The sequence below is a fragment of the Eschrichtius robustus genome, chromosome 11, assembly GCF_028021215.1.
Source record: "Eschrichtius robustus isolate mEscRob2 chromosome 11, mEscRob2.pri, whole genome shotgun sequence".
In the NCBI taxonomy this organism is placed as follows: Eukaryota; Metazoa; Chordata; class Mammalia; order Artiodactyla; family Eschrichtiidae; genus Eschrichtius; species Eschrichtius robustus.
This window is the reverse complement of record NC_090834.1, coordinates 34,350,474-34,369,150: the sequence shown is the minus strand read 5'-3', so window position 1 is coordinate 34,369,150 and position 18,677 is coordinate 34,350,474. Positions and strand designations below refer to the sequence as shown.

The window sequence follows — 18,677 nt, the reverse complement described above, 5'->3', positions numbered from 1 at the left end:
CACCATGATGACAAGGGCACGGTCTCCTCTGCTGCCTAATCTTCTGCTACTCTTTTCTGCCCCAGCAGATTTACTCAGCTTTCCCTATGCAGTTTACTTCTTTATTTCTGTTGCTTTGTTATATTACTTCCTCTGCCTGGGATGCTTCCCACCCATTCTTTACCTGGCGAAATCCTACTACTGTTCCTGGCGCAGCCCAGAAATTACATTGAAGTTATATTAAATGTACAAAACAGGCCACGTAAAAGACAAAGATTATCAACTGGATAGAAAAACTATGAACTGTTCATAAGCAATATATCTTAAAATTAAGATTCCAAAAAGCTGAAAAGTATTGAAAGTGAAGGTATGGGAAAGAAACATACTATACAATTACTAATCAGCAAAAAGGGGACGAGTGGTTCTGGTTCATGACGGTGACATGGGAAGATCCTAAACTCACCTCTTCCCATAGACACACTGAATCTACACCCAATTACACAACAATTTCCTCTGGGAAAAAAGACACCCCAAAACTGGCTGAGTAACTCCTACACATCGGGCAAATGAGAAAAAACCAACATTGAGGCAGGTAGGAGAGGCTGACACAATCTCGCCATAAACTCTGCAACCCGCTCCTGCCCCCAACCTGGTGCAGTGACACACAATCAGAAGGGAATTCAAAACCCGTGGCTTCTCCCTGAGGAGTGAAAGGTTTGAACCCCACATCAGGCACCCGACTTTTAAGACTTGCACCTGAGAGGTGAGCCCTCTAAACACCTAGCTTTGAAAACCAATGGTGCCATGTCCATGAGACCCCCCAAGGCCATAGCCAACTGAGAAATGGCTCGTAAAGGGCACTCATCTTCAGACTCACCCACCCCAAGGACCAGCTCAGAGGCAGTCAATTGAGAGGCACCCAGACTTTACGTGAAAGAGGCTCATTTGCTAATCTTGAAGTTTGGTATGAGCAGAAGGAATCTAATCTAACACATGTCTAAGGGCCTACTGGAGTACCCTCTAGGGACAGAGGCTGGCGGGCACCATCTTTGTGCTCTCCCTCACTCCAGCTCACCAGTATCTCCCAGAAAGGAGCCTATGCCCACCTCTGGTGCCCCAATTTTTGTGGCTGCTGCCAGGGGATACCTTTAGAATGACTGGTTCTGGTGGCCAGCAGAGTATATGCTCCCAAGTTCCATAGGCCTGTAACCAACAGAGAAAGAGCTCTCAACCAGCTACCACCCCCCAGGGCTCAGCAAGAGGCAACAGACTCAGGAGCTCAGCCTTTCTGTGAAAGAGGCCTATTATCTTATCGTCTAGGCCTGAGGGGCAGGCTTCTAATTAAACACACATCTAAGGGCTGACCACAATCCTTTCCAGAGACCTGGCGGGGGGGCGGTGCTATCTTCATGTTCTCCCTCTGCCACACTCCAGAGCACCAGTGTATCCTGGAGTGGACTTGTACATGTGTCTGGTACCCTGTTTTCTGTGGCTGCGCCCCCACGCCCCCCACTGCCAGGGGATTCACTTGATTGCCTGGCTCTGGAGGCCAGGGGGGCTTGTGTTCCTAGGTCCCACGGGACTGTAACAAATGCAAAGGTAGTTCTTGGCTGGCTGCCATCCCCAGAGAACTGTGCAGATAGCAGATCTTTCTGAGAGGCCTATTTGCTTGTCCAGGAGCTTTGGCCTGAGGGGCAGGCTTTGGGTTTGGCACACTTTTAGAGGCCTGCAAAGGTGCTCTCAGGGAATGGAGGCCAGGGGACACCATCTTTGCACTCTCCCTTTGCCTCATTCCAGGTCTCTGGGATCTTCAGAAAAGGAGGCTGTACACTTTTCTGAGGCACCAATTTTGTGATGCTGCCCAGGGGAAACCTCCAGATCACCTGGCTCTAGCTGCCAGTGGGACTTATGTTTGTGGTCCCAGAGAACTGTATATATTTGCATACTTTGAAAGCTGTTATCTGAGGGTTTAGCTTCCAATCAGGCTTGGTCTAGGTGCTGACTGAGATCCTCTCCTACACTGACAGGTCTTGGCATACCCTCAGCTACTAGCATCCATTAAAAACAAAATAGACTACTTAACAATCAAAAAAGTTTGAGAGACAACCAAGAGCTAGGGCAGGATTGAACAATAAGGTTCACCTCCTACATGGACTCACTCCTTCAAGTCTGGGCAAGGTGGCTGTTTTATCTAATGCATAAAAACCAACGCAGAGAATCAAGGAAAATGAAGAAACAGAGAAATATGTTCCACAGGAAAGAACAAGATAAAACATCAGAAAAAGACTTTAATGAAACAAAAATAAGTAATTTACCTGATAAAGAGTTCAAAATAACTGTCATAAAGATTCTCACCGTATTTGGGAGAAGAATGAATGAATACAGTCAGAATTCAATAAAGGGAAAATATAAGAAAGTATCAAAAGAAGTCACAGAGCTGAAGAATACAATAACTGAAAAATACACTAAAGGGGCTCAACAGTAGACTAGATAAAGCAGGAGAAAGGATCAGTGAACTCAAGGACAGGACAGTGGAACTCTCCCAATCAAAGCAGCAAAAAGGAAACAGAGTGGAAAAAAAATTGAAGATACTTTGAGGGACTTATAGGACAACATCAAGCAGACCAACATTCACATTATAAGGGTCCCAGGAAAATAAGAGAGAAAGGGGCAGAAAATTTATTGAAAGAAAATAATGGCTGAAAACTTCCCCAACCTGGGGAGGGACTGATATCCAGATCCAGGAAACCCAGAGAGTTCCAAATAAGATGAACCCAGAAAGACCCACACCAAGACACATTATAATTAATGTGTCAAAAGATAAAGACAAGGAGAAAATCTTAAAAGCAGCAAGAAAAAACCCCAACCTATTCCATATAAGGGAATCCTCATAAAACTAACAGATTTTTCAGCAGAAACTTTGCAGGCCAGAAGGGAGTGGCACAATATATTCAAAGTGCTTAGAGGAAAAACTGTCAACCAAGAATACTCAATCTGGCAAAGTTAGCATTCAGAATTGAAGGAGAGATAAAGAGTTTTTCCAGAAAAGCAAAAGCTAAAGGAGTTCACCACTAAACTGGCCTTATAAGAAATGTTAAAGGCACTTCTTTAAGCTGAAACAAGAAGGTGCTAATCAGTAACAGAGAACATATTAAAGAATAAGTATCACTAGTAAAGGTAAAATTCAGAATAATCTAATGTAAAGGTGGTAAGTTAATCACTTATAGAGCTAGTATGGAGATTAAAACACAAAACTAATAAAAATAACTATAATTATAATAATTAGTTGAAGAATACACAAGAGAAAAAGATGTAAATGTGACATCAAAAACAAAACGTGGGGGTGGGGAGAGCAAAACTGTAAAGCTTTAGAACCTATTTAAATTTAAGTTGTTACCAGCTTAACACAGACTGTTATAAATAAGTTCTTATATGTAAGCTTCATGGTAACCACAAAGAAAAACACCTATAGTAGATACACAAAACATAAAGGAATCTAAGCATACCACTAAAGTATGTCATCAAACCACAAAAGAAGAGAACAAGAGAAGAAGAAAGGAATACAGGACCTGCAAAACAGCCAGAAAACAATTAACAAAATGGAAGTAAGTCCATACCTATCAACAATTACTTTAAATGTCAATGGGCTAAATTTTCCCATTGAAAGATACAGACTGGATTAAAAAAACCCACCCATCTATATGTTGCCTACAGGAGACTCACTTCAGATACAAGGACACAGAGACCGAAAGAGAGGGGATAGAGAAATATATTCCCTGCAAACGGAAACAAAGAAAGCTGGGGTAGCTATACTTACATCAGACAAAATAAACTTTAAAACAAAGATATTAATAAGAGACAAAGAAGGGCATCACATAAAGGTGTCGAACAAATAAGAAAATATTTGTAAATATTTATGCACCCAACATAGGAGCACCTAAATATATAAAGCAAATATTAACAGACGTACAGGGAGGAAAAGACAGCAATACAATAACAATGAGGGACTTTAATACCCCACTTACATCAATGGATACATCATCCAGACAGAAAATCAATAAGGAAACATTGGCCTTAAATGACATGTTAGAACATAGAGACTTAACAGATATATACAGAACATTTCAACCAAGAAGCAACAGAATGCACAATCTTCTCAAGTGCACATGGAATATTCTCCAGGATAGATCATATATTAGGCCAGAAAACAAGTCTTAACAAAGTTAAGAAGACTAAAATAATATCAAGCATCTTTTCCAGCCACAATGGTAGGAAACTAGAATTCAATTACAAGAAGAAAACTGGAAAATGCACAAATATGTGGAAATTAAACAACATGTTACTGAACAACCAATGGGTCAAAGAAGAAATCAAAGAGGAAACAAAAAATACCTTAAGACTAATGAAAATGTAAATACAGCATACCAAAACTTATGAGATGCAGCAAAAGTAATTCTAACAGGGAAGTGCACAGCTATAAATGTCGACGTCAGGAAACAAGAAAAATCTCACATAAACAATCTAACCTTACACTAAACAAACTAGAAAAAAAACAAACGAAACTCAAAGTTAGTAGAAGAATTAAAATAACAAAGATCAGAGTAGAAAAATGAAATAGAGACTAAAACGACAATAGAAAAGATCAATGAAATCAAGAGCCACCTCGTTGAGAAGATAAACAAAAAATGGACAAACTTCCAGCTAAAGTCAGAATTGAAAGAGGTGACATCACAATAGATACCACAGAAATACAAAGAATTTTCAGAGACTACTATGAACAATTATATGCAAACAAATTGGACAACCTAGGGGAAACAGATAAATTCTTAGAAACATAAAACCTTCCAAGACTGAATCATGAAGAAACAGAAAATCTGAACAGACCAATAAGGAGGTTGAATCAGTAATCAAAACCTCCTACAGATAGCCTCATCCATCAGAGGGCAGACAGCAGAAGCAAGAAGAACTACAATCCTGCAGCCTGTGGAACAAAAACCACATTCACAGAAAGACAGACAAGATGAAAAAGCAGAGTGTTATGTACCAGATGAAGAAACAAGATAAAACCCCAGAAAAACAACTAAATGAAGTGGAGATAGGCAACCTTCCACAAAAAGAATTCAGAATAATGATACTGAAGATGATCCAGGACCTCGGAAAAAGAATGGAGGCAAAGATGAAGAAGATGCAAGAAATGTTTAACCAATACTGAGAAGAATAAAGAACAAACAAACAGAGATAAACAGTACAATAACTGAAATGAAAACTACACTAGGAGGAATCAATAGCAGAATAACTGAGGCAGAAGAACGGATAAGTGACCTGGAAGAAAGAATGGTGGAATTCACTGCTGCAGAACAGAATAAAGAAAAAAGAATGAAAAGAAATGAAGACAGCCTAAGGGACCTCTGGGACAACATTAAATGCAAGAACATTCGCATTATAGGGGTCTCAGATGGAGAAGAGAGAGAGAAAGGACCAGAGAAAATATTTGAAGAGATTATAGTCGAAAACTTCCCTAACATGGGAAAGGAAATAGCCATCCAAGTCAAGGAAGTGCAGCAAGTCCCATACAGGATAAATCCAAGGAGAAACACACCGAGACACATAGTAATCAAATTGGCAAAAATTAAAGACAAAGAAAAATTATTGAAAGCAGCAAGGGAAAAATGACAAATAACATACAAGGGAACTCCCATAAGGTTAACAGCTGATTTCTCAGCAGAAACGCTACAAGCCAGAAGGGATTGGCATGATATACTTAAAGTGATGAAAGGGAAGAACCTACAACCAAGATTACTCTACCCAGCAAGGATCTCATTCAGATTCGAAGGAGAAATCAAAAGCTTTACAGACAAGCAAAAGCTAAGAGAATTCAACACCACCAAACCAGCTCTACAACAAATGCTAAAGGAACTTCTCTAAGTGGGAAACGCAAGAGAAGAAAAGAACCTACAAAAACAAACCCAAAAAAATTAAGAAAATGGTCATAGGAACATACATATCGATAATTACCTTAAACGTGAATGGATTAAATGCTCCAACCAAAAGACACAGGCTTGCTGAATGGATGCAAAAATAAGACCCATATATATGCTGTCTACAAGAGACCCACTTCAGACCTAGGGACACATACAGACTGAAAGTGAGGGGATGGAAAAAGATATTCCATGTAAATGGAAATCAAAAGAGAGCTGGAGTAGCAATTCTCATATCAGATAAAATAGACTTTAAAATAAAGAAGGTTACAAGAGACAAGGAAGGACACTACATAATGATCAAGGGATCAATCCAAGAAGAAGATGTAACAATTATAAATATATATGCACCCAACATAGGAGCACCTCAATACATAAGGCAAATGCTAACAGCTATAAAAGAGGAAATCAACAGTAACACAATAATAGTGGGGGACTTTAACACCTCACTTACACCAATGGACAGATCATCCAAAATGAAAATAAATAAGGAAACACAAGCTTTAAATGACACAACAGACCAGATAGATTTAATTGATATTTATAGGACATTCTATCCAAAAAGAGCAGATTACACTTTCTTCTCAAGTGTGCACGGAACATTCTCCAGGAGAGATCACATCTTGGATCACAAATCAAGCCTCAGTAAATTTAAGAAAATTGAAATCATATCAAGCATCTTTTCTCACCACAATGCTGTGAGATTAGAAATGAATTACAGGGAAAAAAACATAGAAAACACAAACATATGGAGGGTAAACAATACGTTACTAAATAACCAAGAGATCACTGAAGAAATCAAAGAAGAAATCAAAAAATACCTAGAGACAAATGACAATGAAAACACAATGATCCAAAACATATGGGATGCAGGAAAAGCAGTTCTAAGAGAGAAGTTTATAGCTGTACAAGCCTACCTAAAGAAACAAGAAAAATCTCAAATAAACAATCTAACCTTAAAGGAACCAGAGAAAGAAGAACAAACAAAACCCAAAGTTAGCAGAAGGAAAGAAATCATAAAGATCAGAGCAGAAATAAATGAAATAGAAACAAAGAAAACAATAGCAAAGATCAATAAAACTAAAAGTTGGTTCTTTGAGAAGATAAACAAAATTGATAAGCCATTAGCCAGACTCATCAAGAAAAAGAGGGAGAGGACTCAAATCAATAAAATCAGAAATGAAAAAGAAGAGGTTACAACAGACACCGCAGAAATACAAAGCATCCTAAGAGACTACTACAAGCAACTTTATGCCAATAAAATGGACAACCTGGAAGAAATGGACAAATTCTTAGAAAGGTATAACCTTCCAAGACTGAACCAGGAAGAAGCAGAAAATATGAACAGACCAATCACAAGTAATGAAATTGAAACTGTGATTAAAAATCTTCCAACAAACAAAAGTCCAGGACCAGATGGCTTCACAGTTGAATTCTATCAAACATTTAGAGAAGAGCTAACACCTATCCTTCTCAAACTCTTCCAAAAAATTGCAGAGGAAGGAACACTCCCAAACTCATTCTATGAGGCCACCATCACCCTGATACCAAAACCAGACAAAGACACTACAAAAAAAGAAAATTACAGACCAATATCACTGATGAATATAGAGGCAAAAATCCTCAACAAAATACTAGCAAACCGAATCCAACAACACATTAAAAGGATCATACACCACGATCAAGTGGGATTTATCCCAGGGATGCAAGGATTCTTCAATATATGCAAATCAATTAATGTGATACATCATATTAACAAATAGAAGAATAAAAACCATACGATCATCTAATAGATGCAGAAAAAGCTTTTGACAAAATTCAACACCTCTCTCCAGAAAGGTGTTATGATAAAACTATAAAAACTCTCCAGAAAGTGGGCATAGAGGGAACCCACCTCAACATAATAAAGGCCATATACAAACCCACAGCAAACATCATTCTCAATGGTGAAAAACTGAAAGCATTTCCTCTAAGATCAGGAACGAGACAAGGATGTCCACTCTCACCACTATTATTCAACATAGTTCTGGAATTCCTAGCCACGGCAATCAAAGAAGAAAAAGAAATAAAAAGAATACAAATTGGAAAAGAAGAAGTAAAACTGTCACTGTTTGCGGATGACATGATACTATACATAGAGAATCCTAAAACTGCCACCAGAAAACTGCTAGAGCTAATTAATGAATATGGTAAAGTTGCAGGAAACAAAATTAATGCACAGAAATCTCTTGCATTCCTATACACTAATGATGAAAAATCTGAAAGAGAAATTATGGAAACACTCCCATTTACCATTGCAACAAAAAGAATAAAATACCTAGGAATAAACCTACTTAGGGAGACAAAAGACCTGTATGCAGAAAACTATAAGACACTGATGAAAGAAATTAAAGATGATACCAACATATGGAGAGATATACCATGTTCTTGGATTGGAAGAATCAACATTGTGAAAATGAGTATACTACCCAAAGCAATCTACAGGTTCAATGCAATCCCTATCAAATTACCAATGGCATTTTTTACGGAGCTAGAACAAATCATCTTAAGATTTGTATGGAGACACAAAAGACCCCAAATAACCAAAGCAGTCTTGAGGGAAAAAAATGGAGCTGGAGGAATCAGACTCCCTGACTTCAGACTATACTACAAAGCTACAGTAATCAAGACAATATGGTACTGGCACAAAAACAGGAACATAGTCAATGGAACAAGATAGAAAGCCCAGAGATTAACCCACGCACCTATGGTCAACTAATCTATGACAAAGGAGGCAAAGATATACAATGGAGAAAAGACAGTCTCTTCAATAAGTGGTGCTGGGAAAACTGCACAGCTACATGTAAAAGAATGAAATTAGAATACTCCCTAACACCATACACAAAAATAAACTCAAAATGGATTAGAGACCTAAATATAAGACTGGACACTATAAAACTCTTAGAGGAAAACATAGGCAGAGCACTCTTTGACATAAATCACAGCAAGATCTTTTTTGATCCACCTCCAAGAGTAATGGAAATAAAAACAAAAATAAACAAGTGGGACCTAATGAAACTTCAAAGCTTTTGCACAGCAAAGGAAACCATAAACAAGACGAAAAGACAACCCTTAGAATGGGAGAAAATATTTGCAAATGAATCAACGGACAAAGTATTAATTTCCAAAATATATAAACAGCTCATGCAGCTCAATATTAAAGAAACAAACACCCCAATCCAAAAATGGGCAGAAGACCTAAATAGACATTTCTCCAAAGAAGACATACAGACGGCCACGAAGCACATGAAAAGATGCTCAACATCACTAATTATTAGAGAAATGCAAATCAAAACTACAATGAGGTATCACCTCACTCCTGTTAGAATGGGCATCATCAGAAAATCTACAAACAACAAATGCTGGAGAGGGTGTGGAGAAAAGGGAACCCTCTTGCACTGTTGGTGGGAATGTAAATTGATACAGCCACTATGGAGAACAATATGGAGGTTCCTTAAAAAACTAAAAAAAGAATTACCATATGACCCAGCAATCCCACTACTGGGCATATACCCAGAGAAAACCGTAATTCAAAAAGACACATGCACCCGAATGTTCATTGCAGCACTATTTACAATAGCCAGGTCATGGAAGCAACCTAAATGCCCATCAACAGACGAATGGATAAAGAAGTTGTGGTACATATATACAATGGAATATTACTCAGCCATAAAAGGGAACGAAATTGAGTCCTTTGTTGAGACGTGGATGGATCTAGAGAATGTCATACAGAATGAAGTAAGTCAGAAAGAGAAAAACAAATATCGTATATTAATGCATGTCTGTGGAACCTAGAAAAATGGTACAGATGAGCTGGTTTGCAAGGCAGAAGTTGAGACACAGATGTAGAGAATGGACATATGGACACCAAGGGGGGAAAACTGCGGTGGGGTGGGGATGGTGGTGTGCTGAATTGGGCGATTGGGATTGACATGTATACACTGATGTGTATAAAATTGATGCCTCATAAGAACCTGCAGTATAAAAAAACAAACAAATAAAACAACTAATACTAAACTTTCATTGGGTTATTTGTATGGAAATATGTTAATATAAATGTTTCAGATATTACATGAAATTTCTAAAAATCTTATATTTGTATTTGTATGGAAATATGTATGGAAATATGTTAATATAAATGTTTCAGACATTACATGAAATTTCTAAAAAAAAAAAAAAAAAAAAGAAAAAAAACTAAAAATAGATTACCATATGATCCAGCAATTCCACTACTGGGCATATACCCGGAGAAAACCATAATTGAAAATGACACATGCAACCCCAATGTTCATTGCAGCACTATTTACAATAGCCAGGACATGAAAGCAACCTAAATGCCCATCTACAGACGAATGGATAAAGAAGAAGTGGTACATATATACAATGGAATATTACTCAGCCATAGAAAGGAACGAAATTGAGTCCTTTGTTGAGACGTGGATGGATCTAGAGACTGTCATACAGAGTGAAGTAAGTCAGAAAGAGAAAAACAAGTATCGTATATTAATGCATGTATGTGAAACCTAGAAAAATGGTACAGATGAACCAGTTTGCAGGGCAGAAGTTGAGACACAGATGTAGAGAATAAATGTATGGACACCAAGGGGGGAAAGCCACGGGGGGCTGGGGATGGTAGTGTGCTGAATTGGGCGATTGGGATTGACATGTATACACTGATGCGTATAAAACTGATGAGTAATAAGAACCTGCTGTATAAAAAAATAAATAAAACAAAATACAAAATAAAAAAAAAAAACTAACTAAAGAAACAAAAAACAAAACAAAACACAAACCTCCTAGCAAACAAAAGTCCAGGACAGGACAGCTTCACTGGTGAATTCTGCCAAATATTCAAGAATTAATACCAATCCTCCTAAAACTCTTCCAAAAAAGCAGAAGAGATAAGACTTCAAAACTAATTTTAAGTGGTCAGCATTACCTTGATACCAAAATCAGACAAGGATGCCACAACAAAAGAAAATTACAGGCCAATACCCCTGATGAATATGGATGCAAAAATCCTTAACAAAATATTAGCAAACTAGATTCATCAATACATGAAAAGAATCATACACCATAATTCAGTGGGATTTATTCCAGTGATGCAAGGATGGTTCAACATCTGCAAATCAATGTTATATACCACGTTAACAAAATGAAGGATAAAAACCATGATTATCTCATTAGATGCAGAAGAAGCATTTAAGAAAATTCAACATTTATGATAAAAATTCTCTGCAAAGTGGGTATAGAAGGAATGTACCTCAACATAATAGAGGCCATATATGACAAGCCCACAGGTAACATCATACTCAACAGTGAAAAGCTGAAAGCTTTTCCTGTAAAATCAGGAACAAGACAAGGATGCCCATTCTCACCACTTTTATTCAACACAGTATTGGAAGTCCTAGCCAGAGCAATTAGGCAAGAAAAAGAAGTAAAAGGCATCCAAATTAGAGAAAAAGAAATAAAATTGTCAGTATTTGCAAATAACATGGTGTTATAAATAGAAAACCCTAAAGACTCCACAAAGAAACTGTTAGAACTAATAAACAAATTCAATAAAGTTTCAGGATACAAAATCAACATACAAAAATCTACTGCATTTCTATACACTAATAACAAACTATCACAAAGAGAAATTAAGAAACCAATCCCATTTACAATTGCATGAAAGAGAATAAAATACCTAGGAAAAAATTTAACCAAGTAGGTAATGGACCTGTACACTGAAAACTATAAGACATTGATGTAAGGAATTAAAGAAGACACAAATAAATGGAAAAATATTCTTTGATCACGAATTAGAAGAGCATTGTTAAAATATCCACACCATCCAAAGCAATGTACAGAGTCCATGCAATCTCTATAAAAATTCCAATGGTATTTTTCACAGAAATTGAACAAATGATCCTAAAATTTGTATGGAATCACAAAAGTCCCTAAGTAGCCAAAGCAATCTTGAGAAATAAAAACAAAGCTGGAGGCATCACACTTTCTAAATTTAAACTACAATTACAAAGCTATAGTAATCAAAACAGTATGGTATTGGCATAAAAACAGACATATATATCAACAGAACAGAACACACAGCCCAGAAACCACACATGTATGGTCAATTAATTTATGACAAAGAAGCCAAGAATATACAATTGGGGAAAGAACCATCTCTTCAATAAATGGAGATGGGAAAACCGGACAGCCATATGCAACAGAATAAAACTGAACTGCTATCTTACACCACACACAAAGCATTAATTCAAAATGGGGTAAAGACTTAATAGTACCTAATGTAAGACCTGAAACCATAAAACATCTAAAAAAAATAGGTGGTAAAGTCCTTGACATAAGTCTTGGCTATGATTTTTGGGATTGACACCAAAAGCAGAGACAACAAAAGCAAAAATAAACAAGTGGGACTACATCAAACTAAGATGCTTCTGCACAGCAAACGAAACCATCAACAAAATGAAAAGGCAACCTATTGAATGGGAGAAAATATCTGCAAATCATATATCTGTTAAGCAGTTAGTATCCAAATTATATAAAGAAGTCATATAACTCAATAGCAAGAAAACCAGTAATTTCATTTAAAAAATAGGCACAGAATCTGAATAGACATTTTCCCAAAGAAGACATACAACAGATATATGAAAAGTGTTCAACATCACTGATGATCAGGAAAATGCAAATCAGAGACACAATGAGATAACACCTCCTGTTAGAATGGCTATTATCAAAAAGACAAAAAATAACAAGTCTTGGGAAAGATATGAACAGAAGGGAACCCTTGTGCTCTCTGGGTGAGAATGTAAATTGGTGCAGCCACTATGGAAAACAGTATGGAGGTTCCTCAAGATAGACCTACTGTATGATACAGCAATTCCACCCCTGGGTATTTATTCCACCACCCCCCCAAATGAAAACACTAAGTTGAAAAGATATATATATATGCACTGCCATGTTCAGTCCAGCATTATGTACAATAGCCAAGATATGGAACCTAAGTGGCCTTTGATGAGTGAATGGATAAAGAAGATGTGACACTGAGACTCACACACACACACACACACACACAGTGGAATATTGCTCAGTCATTAAAAAAAAAAATCTTGCCATTTGTGACAACAGGAATGGACCTTGAGTGCATTATGCTAAGTGAAATAAGTCAGAGGAAGAAAAATACTGTATAATGTCACTTTTATGTGGAATCAAAAGAAAAAACTGAGCTCACAGATACAGAGAACAGATTGGCGATTGCCAAATGTGGAGAAGCTGGGGTGGGGCAGGGCGGGGCGGGGGTGGTGGGTGAAAAGGATGAAGAGGACAAAAGGTACAAACTTTCAGTTATACAATAAATAAGTCAGGGGATGTAATGTACAGATTGGCGACTATAGTTAATACTGTACTACATATTTAAAAGTTACTTTATACAATAAATAAGTCAGGGGATGTAATGTACAGACTGGTGACTATAGTTAATACTGTACTGCATACTTAAAAGTTACTAAGAGACCGGCCAACCCATCAGCAGCTGGCGGCGGTCTCGAGGGGCGGTGCCGTGCTGCTCCCTGCGAGCTGGTCCCGCGGCCAGGCGGGTAGCTGGCCCGAAGGCGCGGCGCCATGAAGCTGTACAGCCTAAGGGTCCCGTACAAAGGCGATGCCAAGGCGGTGCTGCTCAAAGCCGCGTACGACGTGTCCTCCTTCAGCTTCTTCCAGAGGTCCAGCGTTCAGGAATTCATGACCTTCACAAGTCAACTGATCGTGGAGCGCTCCTCAAAAGGCAGCAGAGCTTCTGTCAAAGAACGAGGATATCTGTGCCATGTCTAAGTGAGAAACGACAGTCTGGTGGGAGTGGTCATTGCTGACAGTGAATACCCATCCCGGGTGGCGTTTACCTTGCTGGAAAAGGTACTAGATGAATTCTCCAAGCAGGTCGAAAGGACAGACTGGCCAGTTGGATCCCCCGATACCATCCAGTACGCAGGCCTGGACGGTCACCTCAGTAGATACCAGAACCCCTGAGAAGCTGACCCGATGACTAAAGTGCAGGTTGAACTAGATGAGACCAAAATCATCCTGCACAATACCGTGGAGTCTTTGTTAGAGTGAGGTGAGAAGCTAGATGACCTGGTGTCCAAATCCGAAGTGCTGGGAATACAGTCTAAAGCCTTCTATAAAACGGCCTGGAAACAAAACTCGTGCCGTGCAATCATGTGACAGCAGCTGGCAGAGGCCCCTGAGCTGGAACGTCACCGTCATTCACATCGCAACTGCAGCCCCCAGGAAGCAGAGCCACTGTGGAAAGACCCGAGTGGGACAGACTCAACTTTGGCTTTGGAGCTCCTGGGAGGAACTGAAGGGTGAAGGCACCTGGCGGTGGGGAACGTTCAAATTCACATGTCTAGTAATTTGAGGCCCTCTAAAAGTGTATTTTGGGGCCAAATGAAACCATAAAGCTCAGTGACTCCCGTTTAAAAAAAAAAAGTTACTAACAGAATAAATCTTAAAAGTTCTCATCACAAGAAAGAAAAATTTTGTAAGTATGTGTAGTGTTGGATGTTAACTAGGCTTATCATTTTGCCAGTATACACAATTATCAAATCATTATGCTGTATACCTGAAACTAATATAAAGTTTCACATCAATTATATGTCAATAAATAAAAGGAATGACCTTTGCCTCTTTTAAAATTAAGTTTTTTTGTTTATTTATTTATTTATTTATTTATTTTTGGCTGTGTTGGGTCTTTGTTTCTGTGCCAGGGCTTTCTCTAGTTGCGGCAAGTGGGGGCCACTCTTCATCGCGGTGCGCGGGCCTCTCACTATCGTGGCCTCTTTTGTTGCGGAGCACAGGCTCCAGACGTGCAGGCTCAGTAGTTGTGGCTCACGGGCCTAGTTGCTCAGCGGCATGTGGGATCTTCCCAGACCAGGGCTCGAACCCGTGTCCCCTGCATTAGCAGGCAGATTCTCAACCACTGCGCCGCCAGGGAAGCCCCCCCCTTTTTTTTTTTAAAAGCTATTTGCTTTTTTTGCTTAATAGTAATCTTTATTTATTTATTTATTTTTATATTTATTTTTGGCTGTGTTGGGTCTTCGTTTCTGTGCGAGGGCTTTCTCTAGTTGCGGCGAGCAGGGGCCACTCTTCATCGCGATGCGCGGGCCTCTCACTATCGTGGCCTCTCTTGTTGTGGAGCACAGGCTCCAGACGCGCAGGCTCAGTAGTTATGGCTCACGGGCCCAGTTGCTCCACGGCGTGTGGGATCTTCCCAGACCAGGGCTCAAACCCGTGTCCCCTGCATTGGCAGGCAGATTCTCAACCACTGCACAACCAGGGAAGCCCTAAAATTAAGTTACATACACTATGCTTATGTAATAAAACAGATTCCATAGTCCTTCTCCTACCAATTTTGTCACTTTAAAACATGCTCAAGATTATAAGATAATTCAGTAAAGAGATTTTTTTTGATGGGGGAGGTTTCTTGTAAATTCAAGTCAGGAAAAGCTACAAATGAGGGCAGAAATCAGTTGTGATAAATTAAAGGAATAACTAGTACCTACCTGCCATGAGTAAAAAGAAAAAATACCCCAGAGATAAGACACTGATAACACAAGCCAAATTATGACCATAAATAAAGTTTTCCTGGCACAGAGCTACACTCATTCACTCAAATATTGTCTGTGTCTGCTGTGGTGCCAGGACAGAATTGATTATAGTTGCGATGGAGACCATATGGCCTCCAAAGCCACAAACATTTACCATGTGGCCCCTCACAGAAAAAGTTCACTGATTTCTGTCACAGGTTGTGGATTTGTTTAATAAATGTTAATGGTTTGTAAAGGCTCCTGTAAGAATCAAACACATAAAAATTACATACTAGCAGCAGACTCTTCCCTAACAGAAGAATGTGTGGTTTTTCACACCATTACTGAAATAACTGTATCCTAAGCAAACACTCACCTTGGCCATCAACTTTTTTCTCGGGAAAGTACCTACAGCACTTATAGCTTAGAGCAGTATAACTCCCCGGTATTCCTTTCAAGATAAACTAGTCGCAAAATATACTTCTGGCCACACATGTAGTCACTTAAAACACCATTTATAAGCTTCCAGTTGTGGAGGTCATAAGCACGAATGGACAGCTCAGCTGGGTCTCTGCTCAGGGTCTCATGAAGGCTGAAATCAAGGTGTGGCTACGTTTGGCTCTTATCTGGAGGCTCTGGGAGAAAAACCTGCTTCCAAGCTCATTTAGGCTGCTGATAGTATCCAGGTCCTTGCATGAGGTTCCCATTTTCTTACTGTCTATCAGCTGGGGCCACTCCATGCTCTTAAAGGCCACCTGTATTCATGTGGCCCCTCTGTCTTCAAAGCCAACAGCAGCATGTCCTTCTCACGCTTCAAATCTCTCCGACTTCCACTTCTGCCACCAGCCAGAGAAAACGCTTTGCTTTTAAAGGGCTCATATGATTATGCTAGGCCCACTCAATAGTTTATCTTAAGGTCAACTGATTACTAACCTTAAGTACATCTGCAAAAACCCCTTTGCCAGGTAAGATAACATAATCACAGGAATGATGTCTCATATTCACAGGTGAGGGAATTAGACAAAGGGTGAGGGTCACTGGGGGGGTCATCTTAGAATTCCACCTTCCACACAGTGTTTTGGGTAAAGTTGATCCTGATTTGCAAAGCTGGGAAAACTAAATTCCTACCTGTTGAATGGGAGAAAGTGTCAGCAACCTCTCATTAAATTCAAAGGTTCAAAAGTCAGGCAAACAAAATTGGCTCCCAACCATAGGCAGGCTGAAGTTCTCCTATGTGAATTGAATATATTTTTTTTGGAGGGGGTAAGGTTACAAAAATGTGTTTCCTCATGTCCTGAATAATTACTTATTAGCTACCAACAACTAATTGTCAAACCAGGGTTAATCAGGTCCCTTGTGTACCTGAACACAGAATTAACCCAATGCAGTGAGGCAAGTGAGCTTCCTTCTCAAGGCTCCAGGGAAGAAATTTAAAATGGTCCTCTAGCAACAAATCACCAAGAGAATTAAAGCCTGCTCATTCATCATCTCTCAGCTACCTCAACTCCCCAGGACAATGTGTGTCCAGTCTGTTAGACAATGGTTTCTTTTGAAGTGTTCTTTTAACCACTTTTCTTATTCAGAATATTCCATATCAGCTTTACCTCCCATTGAAGACATGAACACCAGAGTGAGCTCAATGGTGCTCTAGTAGAAGAAAAATGAAATAACTGATTTAGGCATAGATTTATTACTCTAAAAAGAGAATTCAATATATCTATTTATGAACAGAAATTATTGTTGCAGATTAGAAGCATATGGCATAAAGACTGGGGGATAGTTTTGCCAGCATTTCTACCTCGGAGGTAGTAGTATCAATTCTATCTATCAGCTCTTTAACATTTCCTACCATGCTTGGAATGGCTTTTCTGAATTAAGTGGAAAATGAACTATGTTCCTCCTTTGTTTAAGCCAGGAAGTAGTAATGCTGGAAATACACTTTAAGTGACTGTGAGACTTTTTCATTCCAGTTACATGCCGAGATCACATTTCTTTCTGTAGAAACTTAGAAAATATATTGGAAGATAATGGAAAATTTATATAGAGATATGCACATATCTACATATCATATGTGCACTATATATAAATATGCACTTTGTCTTAGAAACTGTGATGGATATTTTCTGTTTGTCCCTCTAGATCCCTCCCTACCCTTGTCCCACCAGCCCTCTGCCCTAAAAAATGACATAGGCTCCCTTAACCCTTAGGCTTCTGGTTTGGTTAAGCCAAAGGGAAGGCATCATTTGTTGATGCTTTATACTCCTCCTTATCCTTATTAGCTTGTATAACTAATCTGACTGAAAGGACAGCGTCTTTTACTGTTTGGGGACAGATCCAATCTGGGATGAGCCCACAGAGCTAAGCCCAGTCCTGTGTGCTCTATGCTCTACAGCTCTGTCGGCTATATTTATTTAATGTGTTTATTTAATGAATCTTTAAACAGTCCTCGTTCTGAGCCAGACACTGCTCTAATATTTTGTAAATATTAGCAATTTTCATAATTACCCCGAGAGGCAGATGTTATGGTCATCCCCATTTTATAGATGAAACTGAAGTACAGAGAGGTTCAGTGACTTGAGAACAAACTAGTAAGGGGAGGAGCCAGGACGTGAACTGAGCCTCTGCTCTCAAGCACTGTGTTCGGTTGCCAGTCACGAAAAGTAGTGCCACCAAAACAAAAAGCTTTGGTTGGGATGGGTGAGTGACTGTGTCATTGCCCCAATGTTGACCTTCAACATGTTGTTAGATAAGAATAAGCTAGAAAATAGATTATAGGGAGAAAAAACGATAACATAAACATACTCAGTTACTCTAAGTATTTAACAAACCTCAGCTGGGTATGTACCGCATACTCTTGCTGTTCCATGTTCTACAATCCTACATATAGCAAATACTACCAGTCGGTCTCCATTGTAAAATACACAAAAAACAATAACAATAACTTCTCATATCCTGAAATATCATTTCATTGTCCCAGTAGCGCTAAAATGTATGAGAAAACAGGTCTGAAATATTTTGAAATAACATTATTAGAGCTATATCTGCAACATCAAAAGACTATGCAGGTGGTGTTGTCACTCAGTCACAGAAGATTTAT

General features: G+C 38.9%; 1 protein-coding gene and 1 pseudogene across 1 annotated transcript in view; one reads left to right on the top strand and one right to left on the bottom strand.

The window, feature by feature from the left end:
• TMEM123 (transmembrane protein 123) overlaps nucleotides 1-18,677 on the bottom strand; it is a 78,420-nt gene that overhangs the window by 14,835 nt on the left and 44,908 nt on the right. The gene's annotated exons all lie outside the window — the stretch shown is intronic.
• LOC137771992 (synaptobrevin homolog YKT6 pseudogene) lies at nucleotides 13,620-14,216 on the top strand (annotated as a pseudogene).